Below are 20,756 nucleotides of genomic sequence, written 5' to 3' on the forward strand. Positions count from 1 at the left end.
TGAAGTCTCAATCCTACAGTTAGCCATCTTAACTCTACATTATGTTCTGACCTTGAATCTGTTCTTTTGTCTAGTCACTGCTTATGCTTTGCCAAATCCCAGTCTTGAGTTATACCCACCATCCTTCCCACTCCTGTTTTTATTCTGTTGAAAGCTGCCACAGGAAGTCACACAATCAAATCCATTGGAACCACCACTAGATGTTTGTTTGTTTGTTTGTTTGTTTGTTTGTTTTTTATCTAATCAGTCCTCTTTGCTACATAACAGTTCTCTTCTTCTTTCCTGAATGGCTCTCTATTACAACCCAAATGACTATTCCACATTTTCTTTTCTTTCTTCAAGCTTGCTATACCATATTGCCCCACCTGCCTCTTAACAGAAGATCTCTCATCCTACTGTGCTGAAAAGTTTTTTTTAATATTCTCTAATCCTACTGTGCTGAAAAAAATGTTGATATTCATTGTCAACTCCTACCTGTTTTAGAAATAAAAACTGTTTGATGTCACCCCCTTTTTTTTCCCTCCTTTTGCTCAAATCTTTAGTCAAAAAAGAGGTCGCTTTATGATAACATAAACTCTTTGTGACATAATCCCCTTGTTTCCCTGATCCAAACACTTTCCATGTCATCTAGAAGATCCTTGCTATGATTGTTACCCCTTTCTCTCTTACCTTCAAGTCCTTTTAGTCTCCTGGCTATTTCCCTACTGCCTACAAAAATACTAAGGTATCCCCTTTCTGTGGAAAATCTTCACTTCTCACTTGGTCTAGTTTTACACCCCAGGTCTGAGGTTTTTAAGCCATGTAACCATGGGTCACTTTGAGTCTCTCCTCTTTTTATTAAATGGTGAATCTGTCAATCCTGTCTACTTCAAAGGTTGTTGAAGGTCATATAAGACCTTCAATATAGTATTTGTCAAATTATACTAGAGGGCATAAAAGACATAATAATAATAATGATAATATCTGGCATTTATGTAACATATTAAAGACATTTCAGAATTTAAAGGGAAAGAAGATGACATACAGAAAAGCCAACAAGAATTTTGTAAGAAACTCTTCACCATCAGGACCAATGGAACTACCACATTTGGACCATAATATCATAGTTCTTACTATACATTTAGAGTAGGTGCAAAAAGCACTGAAGATATCAAAGTTTGGAAAAGCAGCTTAAATAGTCTGAGACATGGGAGCCTGCATTAGAAGTGACACGACCTTGAAAAAAAATTTTGAGACCTGTTCTAAAATCCTCTCCTACTCTTACTCCTTTAAAGAGGATAGGAAGAAAAATAAAAATTAACAACTTAAAAGGGGTGGAAAAATTAAAAACTTTATTAAACAACCAAGATAAAACCAGGAACCCATATGCCCACTATATAAAATTATTATGGGAGTAATTTATATAAGCATCAAGGGATGCTTGATGAGTGTATTAAGAGGGGATAAGTGGACTTTTAAAGGTGATATTCCAAAATAGACCACATCTTTACTAGCACACAATCTGCTAAAAGCTACATAGAAGACAACATCCTATTGTGTTTATTAATTGTTGAATTTTTTAAAAAGCTTTTAATTGAGTAAAGCAAAATGCCACCTGTAAGGCTTTCTTCCAACAAGCTGTCTCATATATATATACATATATATATATATATATATAAATTGGACAAGATTATTTGAAAGAGACAACAGAAACCTCATTCATCAAACCACTGATCATTATTATCAAGAGAGGTATAGAGAGAGATATGTAAGTTCATCAAAGTGTTCACAGTCAAATGGAGTCTAGCACAGAGTCCAAATTGCAGAGTGACTCCATAGAGAAGGTAAGATTCTCTAGATGCTCCTGTTTCCAGTGAATGTGCTGATTGCAGAGTTTCCAGGATGATATCCATTATTCCTCAAATGAGTTTGGCCTAAACATGAGATAAAGCAGAGGAAGAAGAGACTTTAATATATAATCAGATGAATCATCAGGTTTGACTCTTTGTGACCCCATTTTAGGGTTTTCTTGGCCAAAATACTTAAGTGGTTTGTCATTTCCTTCTCCAGCTCATTTTTATAAATGAGGAACTTAGGCAAACAGGGTTAAGGGACTTGCCCAAGATCACACTTCTAGTAAGTTTCTCAGACCAGATTTGAACTCACAAAGATGAACCTTCCTACTCCAAATGTAGTGTTCTATCCACTGCACTACCTAGATGCCCCATGTCATATACATATACACAAATATGTGTACAGATGTATATGTGCATATATATGACAGAAAAAGATAAGGACTTGGGCCCAGATTTAAAGAAAAGGAATAAAATGGGCTGAGAAAATTTCTGTTCTTTTAATGACACCAAGCTTCCCCTTGAAAGGAGTGCCCCTTTTTTTTTTTAATACTAATATTATTCTACTGTTGTTACATGGCTTAAAGTCATGGAACACAACAGTATCTGAAGAAATGAAACTGAAAATCACCCTGAGGACAAAAGAGAGAGGTACGGGGATGTAAGGAGGCTACAACACATTAAAATCAATATTTTGTCAAGGAGAAATTGAGGAAAGGATGACATAGAATAAATCTTTTAAAAATATTAAGTGTTCACATAGAGAGGATAAAGGATAACCACTGGATAGTCAGTATGCAGCACCGATATCCTACAGACAAAAGAAAAAAAAAAAACAAGGAGGCCTTCCAGTATGTTGGTTGGACCCCATGTGGCAAAATTATAGGGATATGACAAAAGTGACAGAGGATAAAAATGCAGAGGGATATTGCAGTCTGCATTACCGAAGGGAATATGCACACTGGGGAGATTACAAGTGCATCTGATGATTCCTTTTGAATAAATAGAATTTTAAGATTTTAAAAAGCATTTAATATGGATTATCCAGGGTGTGGAAAACTAGGTGGGTTGGCCATGTAGTGAAAATGAGAAAATGAGAGTTGGGTCCTGTAAGATTTAGCCTACAGAGAGAAACAAGAGCTGCTTATTTAGTCTGTTTATAAGAAGCTGAGCCCATGAAAACTGATGAAGTAACTAAGAAAGAGAAGAGAACCTAGGACAGAACCTGAGGATATATCCACAGTTTAAAAATGATACACAAATTCAGCAAAGAAGTTGAGGAATGTCCAGATAAGAAGAGAGCCCAGAGAGAGTGAATAGTGCCATGAAAAACCAGAGAGAAGAGAATATCTAGGAATAAAGGTACTGTCAACAATGCCAGATTGCAGCAGCAAGGTCAAAAAGGATAGAAACTGATAAAAATTCAAAAATATCTGTTAACTTTGTAGAGAGCAGTTTCAAATGAGAAATGATCACAAGGAGTGGAGAAGGAGGCGAGAGAACGGGATGTAGATAGTTCAAGGGATTTGGTTGTAAAAGGGAGGAGATGTGTAGTATGATATATTGAGGAGGTGATCTGGTCTAGTGAAGGTTTTTTAAGGATCCAGGAAATGTAGGAATAGTTGTAGGCATTTGGGAGAAAGCAAGTACAGGGAGACTAGAAATCTAGAGAGGAGGGAATGATCTGCCAGCAGAGGCAATGGAGAATGAGATCAAAGATACAAATAGAGGGCTTGGTCTTAGCAAGAAGAGCCACCCTTCTTGGTACTACTTTCTTGATTATCCTAGTTTTTAGCACTTCCTAAAACACTGTATCATTTTGCATATATCCTATATTTATTTGTCTGTAAAGATGTTTCCTTCTAACTGAAGGTAAGCTCCCTGAGGAAAAGAACACTCACAATGTTGTATTTGTGTCCCCAGAGCCTAACAATGTCTGGTATTGTAAAAATGGAGATTTGAACCCCAGACTTCAATCCCCAGAAGTCCTTGGTACTTCCCAGAATTCCCTATAATCTCACCTGAGTGCAAGAACACAATTTTTATTTAAGGGGCTCTCTGCCTCCCAAGAATCTCTTCTTCTGCTTCTCTCTACCTGGCTTGCAAGATGTAGAGTAAGTGGCTGTGAATGGGCTATTTAGCTCTAGGCATGTGCTTTCTTATTTTGTATTTTCTTATTTCCTTGATTTCTAATAAATAATAATAATAATAAATAAATAATAATAAATAAATAATAATAATAATAAATAATAAACCTCATAAAAATATAATACTTCTATCAGTAGAGACTAAATTTAACTTTTACAGTATGTACTAGTTGATAGGAAGAAAAAAAAAGAGAAAGATCTCAAGTATATTTGGTAAATTTTCCATGATGAATAAATTCACTGGAAAATTTGCACAAAAAATCATACAAGTCAGAAGGGGTTGTACCTTTTTCTGCCCAAGAAAGTATTCAATGAAGCGTCAAACAAAGCTTCAGATAAATTTAAAGAAATCCGATCTTTTCTAAACAGTATGGCCAACTTAATCTTCCTTTGATTTCATCTCTCCTCTTTTCTTCAAAACCTTCAAAGGCCAAACAAGTCCAAACCCTTGACCTAAAAGCACATCATTTCCCACCCAGGTCTTTACTCTTTTTGACTAATTTGGACTTCTCTGCCATGCCTCCCAGGAAGCTCATCATTGGGAAATCTCATCATCTTGGAAGATTCAGTCAGAATAGGTCCTTACACTTCATCAATGCCCTCTGATAGGGGGACACAATCATGATTTTCAAAACCTTTATTTAAGGATGGATGGAGTCTAGACCAGGCTGCTATTCATCTCAACCTGAATTCTTTTGGATTTGTTTGACCTTTTCCATCATCTCCTGAACCCTAGTACCTTTTATTCTTCTCCTCTTTCAGCCTCCTTGTGTGTACTGACTTCCCCTATTAAATTGTAAGCTCCATAAAGGCAAAGGTTGCCTTTTGTGTATCCACAGTACTTAGCACAGTGCCTGACATAGAGTAAATGTCTGATAAATATTTGTCTATTGACATGACTGACCATAAGGTCCTCCACAATTTGCTTCTAACCTAACTTTCTAATTTTAGTTCTCATTCCTCCCCTCCCATACCCTAGAATACAATCAAACTGGCCTTTGAACCTTTCCCTGAACACACTGTTGCCCTTTCTAGCTTCTGTGCCTTTTCTGGTGCTCTTCTTTGTCTTCTCTGCCATCTCCATCTGTTAAGGTCTGAATAATCCTCCAAAATCCAGCTCAAATGCCATCTCCTCTGTGAAGCTTTTCTTAGTTTCCAAAAGAAAGTAATTTACCCCCTTTTCTCTCTGTAGTAACAATTTTTAAGCAGTTATCACAACCTACTTTCAATTTCATTTGTGAGCATAGTTGATCCAATCTACCAAATTGTCAGCTCCATGAAGGCAGAGGATCTTTTTCTTTGTATCCCCACAGCTTCTTTTTCTTTTGTTTTTATCTATGTTTAATTATTAATTAGATCAGATTTATTCTTAACATTTATCTTGGGCTATGTGCCCACTAAGAGAGTGATAGAAGTGCATTTGATTTTGGCTTTATGCTTTTGTTTTTGTTTTGTTTTTTTATTTCTTTATTTTTAAAATATTTTTCCATGCTTATATATTTCATTTTCTTTCCCTCCCCTTCTAACCTTCCCCATCCTGGATCCAGTAAGCACTTCCCCTGGATTATGCAAAATCCCCTGGGAATAGGATTATTCCTATTTCTATATTATTCATTTTTGCAATAGAGCAATCTTTTAAAGCCAAAATTCCCAATCACACATCATATAAACACATGATAAGTCATGTGTTTGTCTTTGGTGTTTCTACTCCCACAGTTCTTTCTCTGGATGCGGATAACATTCTTTCTCATAAGTCCCTTGGGATTGTCTTGTATTAGCCAAGTCCATTTCATTGGATTGTTCCACAATGTTTGTGTGTATCTAACTAGCTTCTAACAAAGTGCCTTGCACATTGGACTGACACTCACCATACTGTAACTGCTGTGAGAGAAGAAACTCTACCTTACTTAACATTTACATCTCCTACAACACCTAGTATGTGCAATGCTCTGTTTACAACTTGACAACAACAGTTTACATTTATGTCATTATTTTAAGTGACTTCTATCCAAAGGTAAACAAGTGAGAGCTGAAATGGACGTTCTACATCATCATTATGTAAACTGGGGAAATGAGGGCTTGGACAGCTACAACTTGCCCTGGGATCAAGTGGGGTTCAAATACAGGCCTTCCCAAACCCTAAGCCAGAATTCAATTCATTCTATCATGCTCTCTTTCATTTGATCTTTATAACAAAACTATGAGGTAGTCAGTGCCAGGATTATCATTCCTCATAGTCCAAATCAGATCTAGGTTTCAAGAGATTAAATGACTTGCTCTAAAGTCACACACAGGCCAAGTCTTCTTCCTCCCAGCTCAATACTCCATGCATATCACACTACAGTTCATTAACTAATGTTTGTTGAACAGAATGGAAAAAAGGAAAATTAAAAATGATAGGGCTGAACCTAATTTCATTGAATTAAAGGAGGCATTTTTGTATATAATCAGTGGTCACATAGAAAGTACCATGTTTTCTGGGACAAAAAAACATTACATTTTGTTTGCTGATACTATGGAGAAATAAAGCATGCTTTTCTCAATTGTCAGCAGACACTATTCTCTGTCTGCTGCTTCCCCTAAATAACTTTTGATGCATTGAAAGGAAAAGGTGAAAAAGTGAACATGTTTCAGATCTTAAGAGAATATGAGCAAGTCTTTTTCTGCCCGCCAAATTTTAAATCAAACCTTTCTTATAAAATTTTCTAAACGATAAGTGAGAACCACTGAGTATGCATATTAGACAGTTTTATTAATTATAGTTTTATTAGTATTCCTATGTCCTCATTAGAGGTTATCACCAATCAGATCAAGGTAATGAGTCTAATTACCACATCAGGGAGATTTCTCTGCTCTGCTCCATGGTCCCACACTGAATTCCTAACACCAGTCAGCCATGTCAGAAATATGTGCCATTGGTTACAGAGAGAGTGAGGCCAGGGAGAGAGGAGAGATTACTACAAAGCCATCCACACAAATGGAAAAAGAACTCCAAGCCTATGCCCTACTGACATTGGATCAGCAGTATCACTCATGTTTTGGAAGGGCAAGCCATTATTGTTATTATGGCTCTATAAATGGAAAATAATTACAAAATTGAAAAATGCTAATGAATATATCTTGCAGTTATTTTTTTTTAAAGAATGATCAATGAAAGATTTCTTGAAATAGTTAAGTGCTTTGAAGATAATTTTTTTTTTTAAGGAAGGGGGCCATTAAAGGTTTTTTTTTTTTTCCCCTGTAAATCTTTATTTGGTTTGTTTCTATTATATGTCCAAGATGGATGCAGTGTAAGTCATGGGATACATCTAAGCAAGCTGTCATTTAGAGAAACTAAACAGAAGTAAATTTGAAATCTCTTATAACATAAGCGGAATGGCCAGCTTCCCCCTGGGTTTTTGAGGTACTTAGCCCATGGCTCAAGAGTTTCTGGGATTTTTTCACAAATTTAGAAGCAGATGTCAGGCAGTTCAAACCCTGGATGGGGTGTCCAGTTTTGAAGGCTTTAGATTAACAGACTATGTCCCGTGGGCTTTTTTTTTTTAATCAGCAAATTTCTATGGGGATATAAGATGTGGTCAGAGGGCTTAACTTGCCTTTCTGTTAACTATTCCCATGGGCTTACTTCCTTTTTCAAGAACTGAATCACCTGACCAAAATGTGCTCCATATATGAGCTGCTAATTCCTGTTTCTGCAAAGTCAAAGTAAAAATCACTGTATCCACGTCACAGAAGTTAATGCCGGATCTCTTCTTGCAGGCTAAATTACTCAAGGCCCTGAAGAATGGCATGAAGCATAGTCGGAATATCAGGTCTCTTCAGTTTGGGCTCAAGGCAGACTAAAAATGTTTTGGAGTTCATCCTTAGTGCTTCAGTTCTTTGGAGGGTGCTTTTTGGGGGACACATAAATGTTAGTGTTGAAAATAAGGTTTCTATAGGTCCATCCGCCTCAATTTTTAAATAGACTTGAGGCCAATTAAACTCACTTGGTGCAGTTTATTTCCCAGTTTGGGCCCTTGATTTTCCTGATAATGCCTCTTTGTAAAATGATTTAGTCCAGAAGAGAGTTCTTTGAAATGCTAATTGCTGCTTTTTTATTAGTGGTAGCAATATTGTTTTAATAATATTGGCGTAATGGTGGTATGTTGTTATTGTTTTCTCCCAAAGGAAAGAGCAAATGTTCTCTCTTTCCTGTGGGAAAGACACGTAAGTTTATATGATTTTGGCTTGGGAGGTGACTGAACAAGACAACTTTCAAAACAGGAAAATACATGTTAGCTTTGGGCCTGATTCTAAAAATATCTCATATCATCTGTGCCTCCCTTGTCAGTCTATGAGTGTGATTTTATGCAAGCAGAATGGCAACCCAGTACTAGAGTTAGATTGTTTCTCTGAGAAAACCCTATAACAAATTTGTTCCCCAAGATTGGACATTGCCTATGACATATTAATCGGAGAAAGTGACTGTAATAACCACAGACCATTGATGAAATAAGCCAGAAAAGGCCTCGCAAATCATTTAGCCTATCCCTGCCAATATAGGATTGATCCCATTATAATGTTCTCATACACTGTTACCATCAAGTTCAGCTCTCTGTGATATTGGATTGTGGTTATTCTTTGCTATCACATTTATTGAGCTGTTGGCCAAAGCTGCCATCTTTGGTTGATGTGACTGATATAGATGTAGTGAATGACTTGTCTTCATTTCTCTGTGTTCAGGAGGTCCATTTCTTCCAATGGGAATATACTTAAGATATCAATATTCATTCACTTCATTTTTCTTTAACTCTCTATTTGTGATTTTAAATCTGAATAAAAAGCTTTCCCCTTCTCCTCCTCCCCACTTCATGTGTCTGATGATCCTAACACTTCATCATTTGGGGATTATTTTTTTCTTTTTTCCCTGAAAAGGGTTGAGATCTATTTTGTACTCAGAAATAAAGAAGCAAATCCTCCTTCATAAACCAAGAGAAGTAGCTCCAGCTGAACCGAAAAAGAGGGAGAAATTTATAGGCCTTCGGATAGTTCCAAGGAAGAATTACACTATGGTTGAAGACGCGAAGGTCTCGAGCTGTATTTGCTGGGACAAAATATTCAGCCAAAGACCTCAGGCTCCAAGAAAAATGAGGAGAGTCCAGGATACCATTGAACCTTTCAGACCTAAAATGAGAGACGAGGCAGAATATTTGTGTCCATGAAGAAATTCTTTCAGATGAGAATTGGGCCACTCCTAGGGACTCTGAATTTACTTCTGACTTGAGATAAGTAAAACAAATAGCACAGCTAACCCAGAAGGGCTTAATTGCTTGCGAAATTGAACTGATATAGTCATTGTGAATTTTAATTATGAAATAGTCAAACTGGGAGGGTTATTCTGATCCCTTCATCATACAGATAAGCAAAATCAAACTACAGTCAAGAGATTTCCCAAAAGTCCCAAAGCTGGTCAGTGGCAAGACTAAGTCTTAAACCTAGGTCTCTATCATGCAGAGTACTTAGAGGACAGAGAAAGGCACTGAGACAGGATTCAAACTCAGGCTTTTCTGACTCCAAGTCCCATGCCACTTGGGTACAAGCATTTTCACTTGAGAAGATTATTCTATAACAAATCAGAGGTGAAAATTTTTCATCGTCTTAAATTTTTCTTAGAACTTGGGCAAGACCATTTATCTGGGTGGCTTATCTATCTGCAATGAGCCACGTTCTTCCAGAGGCACAACCATGATACCCACACTGATGTGGCTTGGATATGTTGAAAAGGCACCATTTTCTCCACATGTATCTATCTGAATCTTTTCTTTCTGTGAAGCCAAGAAGGGAATTATCCTAACCAAGGTGAGTTTATTTAACAAATATTTTGTTCTGTGATAGGACAATGAGATACAACATCTATATAAGACACTGGTCTTTGTTCTCATGGAATTTACAAGATAATATACCTGGGGCAGCTAGGTAGCACTGACTAGAGTACCAGACCTATTGTTGAGATGACCTGGGCTCAAATTTGGCCTCAGACACTTCCTAGCTGTGTGGTCCTGTGAAAGTCACTTAACCCCACAAAATTGCCTAGTCCTTACTGCTCTTCTGCCTTGGAAACCATACCTAGTGTTGATTCTGAGACAGAAGGTAAGGATTTTTTAAAAGAAGACTTATTAGTGATTCTAAGAGAGAAGGAAGGGTTCAAATGCCTGGAATTAAACTGCTAAGAATAAAATTCTCCAGAGACTATATATTAATTTATAATTATCTATTAAATAGGGAAAGCAAATTAGAGAGAGAAAAGGAACATAACTGGACAGTTCATCGTCACCTAGCTAACCTATGTTATATCTCTGTTCTCTTGGAAAAGGACCACACTGTACCTACCAAGGAAGCCCAGAAACCAACCTGTTTCCTAGCCAAGAGAGGGCTCTAATCCCTAATTTCTATCCCAAGTGACATCACTTTGTCTGGGTTTCCCTGGCTGGGCAGAATTGACCTCAGTCCAGGTCCGAGGCCAGCCTTCTGGACACCAGGAGTCATGTGGGACAAGAGGCAAGTGTCTTCCAAGATACCAGGGAGCCAGAGGCATCTTCCTTATACAGATAAGCCCCAGATAACCCAATCAAAGAGAAAAGGGGGAGTCCAAAATAGATGGTCAAAACCTTCCTTATAAAAAGGAAAGAAGAGTAGATTTAGATTAAATTCACACAAAGCCAAGGATATTCCCTGATGTATCTGACACCAAGTCATCAAGCACATCCAAGCCTTCAAATGCCACCACTAAGAGAAAAGTCCACCCTCTTAGGAGGGTTCAAAGATGGTCCAAGGAACCAAGGTCGCAGCAGCCTCTGCCTTAAAAATGGCTACAATGGGCTTTCTAGCTATTTCCCGTGATGTAACAGAACTCTTCAAGGAAATCAATTGAATGTTGCTTTGAAGAATAATAGGAGGGCTTCGACATCCCCCTATCAGGATAACTAAATCGTCCTCAGTCTTAAAAATGAAGAATAGGTGTCCTCCAGAAAAATAAGGCCAAAATCAATTGGTGCAAGACCAATGGTAAAACCTATCATTTTTTCCCCAAGTGTTATCAGGTTAAAAACAACAACAACAACTTGGAAAGCCTTTTTATTTGATAGAGCATTTTCCAATATTCCTTATAGTAGGCAGCTTTATACTTGAAACTTTTTTTTAATAGCACAGAATCATTCATACCAATTACAAAATGCTCCTGAACTGCCTCAAGATTCAAAGAAACGGGAGCAGCTGCTTCCAACTTCGCACATCCAATTATTGCTTGCTCGGCACTCTGACTTACTCAAGTAGGATGGCTAAAAGAATGTTTTCTCCATGACCATGGTCAAAAAATCTGCCTGGGTTAGCTAAAGCCAACCTACAAACGAAACTATGTCCACACACAGCCCAGCCCACGTGCCATTGGCTCCAATTAAAGAAATAATGGGGGCATTCTAGAATGCCTGCTTTAAATGGCCTTTTTGTCTCCTCCCCCATACATCTGGGGCTGGGGATATCACATTAAAATGCAAAGAGAAAAATGCCCCATAAAGAACCTTATTGACAAAAAGGTAAATTTTTAATATGTTGCTTTGAAGAATAATAGGAGGGCTTCGACATCCCCCTATCAGGATAACTAAATCGTCCTCAGTCTTAAAAATGAAGAATAGGTGTCCTCCAGAAAAATAAGGCCAAAATCAATTGGTGCAAGACCAATGGTAAAACCTATCATTTTTTCCCCAAGTGTTATCAGGTTAAAAACAACAACAACAACTTGGAAAGCCTTCAGTAGACTCCATTCAGGAGCGGGTAATATGTCATGTGAGTAGGATTTTTACAGTTCTCCTAGGAATTCTCCACATTAAAAGAATGTTTTCAGTTCAGAGAGAGACCGCACTGCAAAACATTCTTAAACTGTGACAATCTTCATCTCCAATCTAATATTATGTGGTAGATCTTTGTTTGCTGAGAGGGAGTCGACTGAGGTCTGCTGGGGTGGTTTTCCCTTTATTTTGTAGCTCATCAAATATGGCCAAGTAGCAAAACTGATTAAAACACCTCATTTGGGGGTGCATGATGTTGGGGGAGAGAAAAAAGTCTCTTAAACTTGCTTAGATTCTGGATAGCGTCAGTCAGATAGCAAAGGCCACATATCTTATTAAATACCACCCCATTTCACAAAGGAGGCTTAAGAATCCAGACTGAATAAAGCTTTTCTTTGGCAAATATCTGTAAGAATCTGCAAAGTAGTTAAGCCTTCCCTGAGAGGGAAAAAAAGAGTATGTAAAGAGTTTCTATTTCTTTAACAATAAGGGGTGGCTATAGGGAGCCTCATGAATAGGACCTCTCTCTTCCTATTATACCTCACCTCCAAGTTGTGGGACCAAGATGCTTTGTGGATTTGTGGATGTGCTTTGTAAGACTAATAATAACTAATAAGAAATAGAATTGATTATCAACAAAAAAATCAAAGAATTCCAAATTAAAATGTGCAAACCTAGCTTGAAAGAGGTAAATAACTTCTCAAAGACCCACAGTTCTGGTATCTCAGTTGATAAATACAAGAAAAAGAATTACAACATGGTTATGCCTAGGACTGGTCCTCACCAAAGGGTATCTGAAGACTTTTATAAGATCAGGGACAGTTAGAGAGCCAACATTAGAAACCAAAGGTCTTGGGTTCAAAACTGACCTTGGACCCTTCTTAGCTAGGTGATCCTGGGCAAGTCACTTAACCCCACTGCCTAGCCCTTACCCCTCTTCTGCCTTGGATCCAGTATATAGTCTTGATTCTAAGAAGGAAGGCAGAAGGTTAGGGTTTAAAAAAAAATCATAGAATCATAGACTTAGAGCTTGGAAGAGACTTTAGAAACCTTGAGGGGCCACGTTATCCTCTTATAAATAAGGAAACTGAGACCCACCAAGGTTAAGATTTTTCTCCCATAGTAGAGTTGGGATGAGAAGCCAGAATCTCTGACTTCAAATCTCTCAATTTTCCTCCATTGAATCAAACTGCTTTTGAAGCCCAGCTCTAAATCCCAAGCACACATAAAAACAATTCACCTCCAAGGGTTGAACCCCATCTAGAGCATTATCAGGTACCTTTGCTGATAATCATTTCCATTAATAACTAGCAAACCATACATTTTCCATATTGTATCTCTTCTAACCTTAATCAGTAATAACCTTCCCCTTCAGCCCTCACAGAATAGTTTGGTTTTGCTTTCTAATGTGTTGTCTTTTAATATTGTTTGTTACAGCCATCTTCTTAGCCCTTTACTAGCCTGAAAGTACCTGGAGGTAAATCAATCAAACATTTAAGTGCCTACTATGTGTTAGGGACTGTGATAAATGCTAGGTCAGGGAATTTGATTCAATACAACCATATTAAGCATTCATGTTTGGCAAGGATTTATTTCATGGACCATGCTAATCACTCAGTGTAGACAATGTGAGTTAACCATGTAATTTCCCCAAAACATGAATTGGCCTCCCTCCAACAGGATGTGCCCCCCTGTAGTGGCCCACTTAAGGGACATCATGGAGGAGACCTATCCTGGCCAGGTGAGCAAAGGAGAGTTATGGTCTGCATCCTTGAGAATGCCTAAACCAAAATGTACCAAATGGAATCATAAGATCATAAATCTAAAGATGGAAAGAACTTCAGAGACGATCTAGTTCAACCTTCTCATTTTATAGGTAGCAAAACTTAGGTCCAGGAAGGTTAAATGACTTGCCCAAGGGCACAGATAGTGAACTTTAGAGGCAAGATTTGAGCCCAGGTTTTCTAACACCAGAACCAATCTATAAAAGATTGTATTAGTATACAAAGACTAAAAGGGAACAAGGTCCTGCTCAAAAGGGAATTATATTCTACTGAGATTCCCCTAAGAAGGCTCTCTCCCTCCCCATATTCCCTAGGCAGAGCATTATAATATCAACACAGAAGGCACTCAATGAATATTTATTATATTATATTACATTTATCACATCAATATCCAAAGGTAGGAGTTCAGATTGTGAATCTTATCTAGGTGTGACCAGAATTACCAAGGATTGACCAAGAACTCTTTCATTGTAAGCTAGATAAAATTATCTGCAATATTCCTCATAGGACACCAAGAGTCGGAAGTGTGTTATTTATTTTTAGGCCCTCAGAAGATCAAATCCATTACTGTAAACCTTTTTTCCTTAGTATTTTATTAGTGAAAATGTCAGTTCAGTTCAGCCTGCTAAGATTCCACTTGGTGTCTTTTGTTCACTGGTTTCCCTTCCTAGCCACAAATATTTCCCAACTCTTTATTACCAGCATGTAGTGTCTGGCTGTCTTTTATGTCTCTCACATCCTTATACTACAATCTTCTTTCAGAGAGACTTCTGTCACTCCTAGTTTTTATGAACTGATCTATAGAAAGTGATTGAACACACAGAATTTTTTAATTTCCTAGTTGCCACATGCAGAGAAACCTAGTTGGGTACTAGTTTGGATTTAATGGCATTCAAAATTATATTTTGTTTATTTTTGGCTTTTTATGAAAGTTATAATATTTTTCTTGAAATCTCCACAGCTAATTTTGCTCATGTTCTATTTGGCCTTGGTTTCACTAGGCATATGGAAAGAGATTTATGCTCATTTCCTCTGAGGGTCTCAGGGTAAGATGGAAACTATAGCTAGATCTGATATTTCCTTCCCCACTCTCCAGATATGTGTAGCAGTACCAGCATCATGAGATCATAAATTTAGAGATGGAAAGGACATCAGAAGTCATCTACTCCAATTTCCTCATTTTACAGAGGAGAAAAACCAAGGCTCATAGGTTATAAGTGACTTGTCCAAGGTCATTGAGATGAGTGAATAATAGCCAAGATTAAAATTTAAGCCTCATTCCCAGGCCAATGCTCCCAGTTCCTAGTTCTTCCCACTTTATTATACTATCTCCAACAAGACAGATTTTGGCTCAATATGTAGATTTAATTAGAATTTGTTTTTATTAGAGTGGGATGCCTTCCTTATAAGGTAGTGTATTTCTTATCACTGAAATACTCAAGGAAAAATCATCTTGAAATAAGAGAAGGGAATGGAGGAGGTTAGATTAGAAGGTCCTTCCCAAGCCTTAAATTTTGCTTGCCTCATACGAACTTTGCTAGTGGTACTTACAGAATAGCAGTGACAAGTGACTTTTGGGTCCCCCTCTTCCTTATGCCTAATGACATCTTCCAGCAACAGCACCATTCTTCAGGAACTCGATTCTCAGAAATCTTATCCTAGGAGTCTACCTTTGAAGAGCTCAGCTCATTAGTATGGAATTGTGGGAATGTGCTTGGCCTACTGAACAAAAATCACAATGTTCTGGTAAATGTTTAACAGATAGCTCTCAAAAAAAAAAATGCACAGCAGGACACATTTTGACACTGAATCTACATTATTAACATTTTCCCAATCACTTCCTGAAGCCCAGACAATCAACAAAATAATAAATCATCTTGATTTGTAGTATTTACCAATTTCCAGGGCCTAAATACTCACCCTGAACTTTTAACCATTGGCTCTTGAGAGTTAATACAAGTTATTCCTAGCACGTCTCTGTGTCTTATCCCCTTTTTACTGAAGGATCCTAGAGAGTTGACGTAAGATGGTAACCTACAAAGTTGGTCCATCAGGAATAGGACCACATCTCCACTGAACCATCTTACAGAATCTTTGGAGATCCTGGTAGCCAAAAGAGATTACTGACTCTCCTCCTAGGTAGGTTCAAGATAATTCCCTCCCCCCGCCCTTAGTCCCAGCCCTACAATCCCACCCTGGGATGTCAGAACTGAGTGTGTAACTAAGACAAACAGGGCTATTGCTGCTTGTGCTGTGACTGTCAGTACCAGGAGTCTGAATGAATTCCCAGCATCTCCCTCTGAAAGGGCACTGTCTAGTAAGGAGATGAGGGAGTGACATCTCTTCTCTTCTGTCCCTCCCCCTCTGCTCCCTTTCCCTTCACCAGAATCTATCTCATTTTAATTTCAGAGCAGCCAGATTTGGATTTTGAAAGTAAAAAGAGAGAACTAGAGAGTGTCATGCTTGGGGTTAAGGACAACATGTCCCTCTCTGATAGGTCTTGAGCTATGGGGATCCATAAGGCCAGAAAGCTTCCCCCCTCCCCCAAACTCCAGATAGAGGAAAATAGATTTCCAGGATACCATTGGAAGATAACTCACATTTCTATAGTGGTTTACAAAGTACTTTACTCCACAACTAGGCATGGCTTTGTAACTTAAGAGATTGTATAGTCACAACAGTTAACTAATTCCTACTCCCATCCCCAACTGAATATTCATATTTGTCTTTATTATTTCACACCATAAATCTGTAAGTTGATTTTTCAGATCCTTTCTGGAGGAGTGTTACTGACCTGGGCCACCCAAATTGCTAGTTTGGGTTCTGTTTACCTCACAAACAACCCCGAAAGGAATTATGTAATCTATATACCTTAGAAGAATCTCTATTAAAGAATTGTAAATTCATGTCACAAAGTTATTCTCCCTGTAGTAGAACAGACTGACAAAAGCTCAAAAGCTCTTCTTTCTATCCCTCCCTAGACACCCTTAAGGATCCCCTCTATCCCAACCATAAGTCTAGTATACATGGTTGGATATATGAACTTGCAGTATGCTTAGCTCCCTGTTAATGAGCAAACCAAGTAATGTTCATGCCTGCTTTATACACAAGTCAGGGAGGACTAAGGTAATTGAAAAAAAGAAGAAAAGAGTGGAAATAAAAAAAAAGAAATAGAAAAAGAATGGATATGGAAGATAATGACAATTCCATCCAGAAGCTCTTTTCTAGCTCCAAGGTGATATCTGGAACTCAATATATCCAAAACATTTCTACCCATCCCACTCCTCAAAATCTACCCCTCCAAAGTTTCTTCTTTCTGTAGAGAGTATGCTGTCCCAGATTTGAAACCATGGCATTAACTTCAGTTCCTCACTCTCATACAATCCACACATCCAATCAGGTACCAAATCTTGCTATTTTCCCCTCCACATATATATATATATATATATATATATATATATGTGTGTGTGTGTGTGTGTGTGTTTATGATTACTTCTCTTCTCTTCATTATGATTACTTCTCTTCACTCATACAGCTACCATCTTAGTTCAAGCCCTGATCTCCCTCTCTCTTCAAATACCTCAACATCCTCCGAACTGGCTTCCCTGCCTTAAAAATCTCTACTTCAGTCCATCCTCTATAAAACTGCCAAAGTAACTTTCCTCAAGGGCAGATCTGACCAATATCACTTCCCTAATCAAGAAACTCCAATGACTATCCATTGCCTATAGGATCTGCTATAAACTCCTCTGTGTAGATTATAAAACCCTTCAAACCTTGTCCTCATCCATCTTTCCCTCTTCATTGCACATTACTCTCCCATCTATAATCTCCAACCCAAGAGGCTCTTTGTGCTTGACACATAACATCTGATTTCTTTTCCTCATCCACACCTTTGCCCTGGCATCCTCACCTCTGCCTCATAAAAACTCTCCCTTCCTTGGGGATGCAGCTAGAGCATCATCTCTTTTGTGAAGACTTTCTTAGTCTCCTCAACAGCTAGAACCCTTCTTCTCACACTATTTGGTACTTAACTCCTTTGTCCTTATCTGCATTTATTCTGCATATACTTTATATTTCCATTTACTTCTCATTAAAATTAGTAAGGTTTATTTCATCCATTATATTAGTATCCCCAACTACCTGCCATATAGGTGGTGCTTCATAATTGTTGATTTTTTTAGTGTTTCAGATACAGTGAAGAAGGTAGCTAATATACAACCAACACAAATGGACAATATTTCAGGTAGAAATTTGGTTTGCATCCAATTTATTTACCTGTATCTTTTACAGCTTCCTGCATAGTGTCACTTGACCTCCTTTCCACTAACCTTCTCTAGCTTTGGGCTGCTACTCAACCTCCCATTTCATTTCAGAATTCCTTCCCAGCTCTCACAGTGTATTTATTATCCCTGGAGTACCTTTTGAGGACCTCTGACATAATTTCCATAATCATGAAAGAAAAGAAGTTGATTTTCAGGGCAGAAAAGCAACAAAAAACTACCAATTGCCCTAAAGAAGGCACTGGCTTCTCTCTCACGATGAGGTTGCCTCAAGGCAACATAGGAAAACAAAGAAAGTTCAGGCTTCTGGGCTGCTGTTTTCTAAACTGATCCCTCTACTACAGAATTGACTTTATTGACAGGAGGAAAAAGAAAGAGAGCCAGATGCCAGATGAGATCTCTTGACATGAGAACAGTACAAATCTGAGGATTTGAGTTGTTCGAGTGGCATTTCATATCTATCTATCCATGCCACATCCACTACATGCCCATGTTTTAGACTAGACTATAAACTGATAACAGTCTTTTTTTTTTTAACCCTTACCTTCTCTCTTAGAATCAATAATGAGTATTGGTTCCAAATCAAAAGAGAGGTAAGGGCTAGGCAATTGAGGTTAAATGACTTGTCCAGGGTCACACAGCTAGGAAGAGTCTGAGGCCAGATTTGAACCCGGGAACTTTGGTTTTCAGACCTGGCTCTCAATCCACTAAGTCACCTAGCTGTCCCTCAGTAGTAGCCTGAAAGCATTACCTATACCAAAGAGCTGGGAATTGATAATTTTGTGTATCAAGGCCAGTTTTATCTGTGTCCCTGAGAATATTTTTTGAGCTCTTATTTATTCTCCTTCATTTGTGCATATTAGATGCTTTAGGAATGTTGAAATTAGAAAATAGGGGACCCTGGCAAATAAAATGGGATTACCATGGAGACTCACAGTTGCCTCATTCATCCCTACCACCACAACCCCAGTTATGTAGAAGTCATGTATAGGCAGGATGAGGGGATAGAGGGACAGGAGGGGATGGCTGGTTCATGATGAAACCTCGGCATCCCATGCATGACCACTGCCTGAAACATACATCCTCTCCCTAGCCACAGTCCACCTCCTACTGCCTAAGCAAACATGAGTTTGGTCTTTAAGTACCCACTAGGAATGTAATTGGAATATTACCATGCTCTAAGAAATGATTACTACAATGAATATAAAGACTTGTATGAACTGATGAACAATGCAATAAGAAGAACCGGGAGAATTATCTATGCAATGACTAATATAATGGAGGAAAAAAACAAAATAATTGAAACTGATCACTGTGAAATTATGACCAAGCTCAAAAGAATTATGAGAAGAAACCTTCCTACCTCCTATTAAGAGGTGGGAGACTATTAGGATAGAAAACTATAGCTGATGTCAGACTTTTTCAGTGTGTTGTTTAGTATCACTGAATCATGGATTTTTTTTCCTTTGTATTCTTTGTTATAGAAGAACAGAGAGTCAGCCCACAGCCAAGAAAACCTGAGTTTGAGTCCTGTCTGACATTCTGGCTTTGGCACATTCTTTCAGGGCTCTAGGAAACTAAGACAAGTTATACAGAAGTTGTTAACTTCTACTGATGCAGGAATTTCCTCACTTGAGAGTTCCCTATACCGATGAAACTAAAGATCTACATCCTGATTCCTATACCTACTCTTTGATATAAGTGATTGCACTGTAGGGAAGGGAGGGAAAAAGATAAACTGGAAAATGTAAGTAATATAAAAACAAAATAAATCAATAAATGTCTATTTTTTTTAAACCCTTACCTTTTGTCTTGGAATCAATATTGTGTATTGGTTCCAAGGCAGAAGAATGGTAAGGGCTAGGCAATGGGGGTCAAGTGACTTGCCCAGGGTCACACAGCTGGGAAGTGTCTGGGGCCAGATTTGGACCTAGGACCTCCTGTCTCTAGGCCTGGCTCTCAATCCACTGAGCTACCCAGCTGCCCCCAATAAGATGTCTTTAAAGAGAAAGATTCAGCCTTGGACTTTATGAATAGATTTAGCAAGGGTGACACTGTGAGCAGTTTGAGGGAAAATTATTCTAGGTTAGATAGGTTCTTCTGATAGAAAATAGACATAGGCTTTGGGGAACCATAAATCATTGAAAGAAGGATTTCTGACCATTTTAAGGATCATTGCAAACAGGATACAACTATCACCATGCTGAGAGTCTGACAGGATTCTTTGATTGTGATTATATATTAATTTGAACTACTAGGAGCTATTTTGAAGTAATATGATGCTATGTTGGTGGAAATATTCAGAAAGGATCTAAACAAGTGCTTAAAGGACCATGTAGCAAGACACCCTGTATCTGGAGTTTTGACAGAATAGAGAGAGATCCATATAGCTGAGTGCTTATCCAATAATCAGGAAGAAGATGGGGATTCCAGTATTCTGTAAAAGTTATTCTTGTTCATGTATGGTTTGGATTAGATGACTTCCAAGGTTCTCTCCAAAAGATTATATGTAGCTCCTGAGGTGGCAAGAGATTTCTCCACTCCATACAGTTGAGCAACACCCCAAAATTATAATCTTCTCATTTAAAAAAATTCATCATGATGACTCTAACATGTGCTTCTACTATGGTGCCCCTTGACCATCTAAGATGGATGGATCCATTGGACACAATGGATCCAGTCTATAGGGACTATAAAAGAAAGCCCTTAGGAAGAAAGAGGAGCCTTAAAATTGAATAAAGAGAAACTAAGTGGAGGCCTCAGTCTTTCCTATTATAATCACATCCAAAATTCCAGGACTGGTGCTTCCCAAGCACAGAGGAATTGTGGTTCTTGAATCCAGTGGAAGAGGCAGCAATAATTTAGAGGGAGGAGATCAATGCATTCT

At 38.1% G+C, this 20,756-nt stretch overlaps 1 long non-coding RNA gene across 1 annotated transcript; it reads right to left on the minus strand.

Moving 5' to 3' along the window:
* Positions 1–1,308: 1,308 nt before the first annotated feature.
* LOC107650978 (uncharacterized) lies at positions 1,309–15,299 on the minus strand. Its single transcript, XR_001627226.2, has 2 exons — positions 15,138–15,299; positions 1,309–1,913 (listed from the first exon to the last, which is right to left on the minus strand). It is a non-coding gene; the product is annotated as an uncharacterized LOC107650978 (long non-coding RNA).
* Positions 15,300–20,756: the final 5,457 nt, after the last annotated feature.

The sequence above is a fragment of the Monodelphis domestica genome, chromosome 2 (assembly GCF_027887165.1).
Source record: "Monodelphis domestica isolate mMonDom1 chromosome 2, mMonDom1.pri, whole genome shotgun sequence".
Lineage (NCBI taxonomy): Eukaryota > Metazoa > Chordata > Mammalia > Didelphimorphia > Didelphidae > Monodelphis > Monodelphis domestica.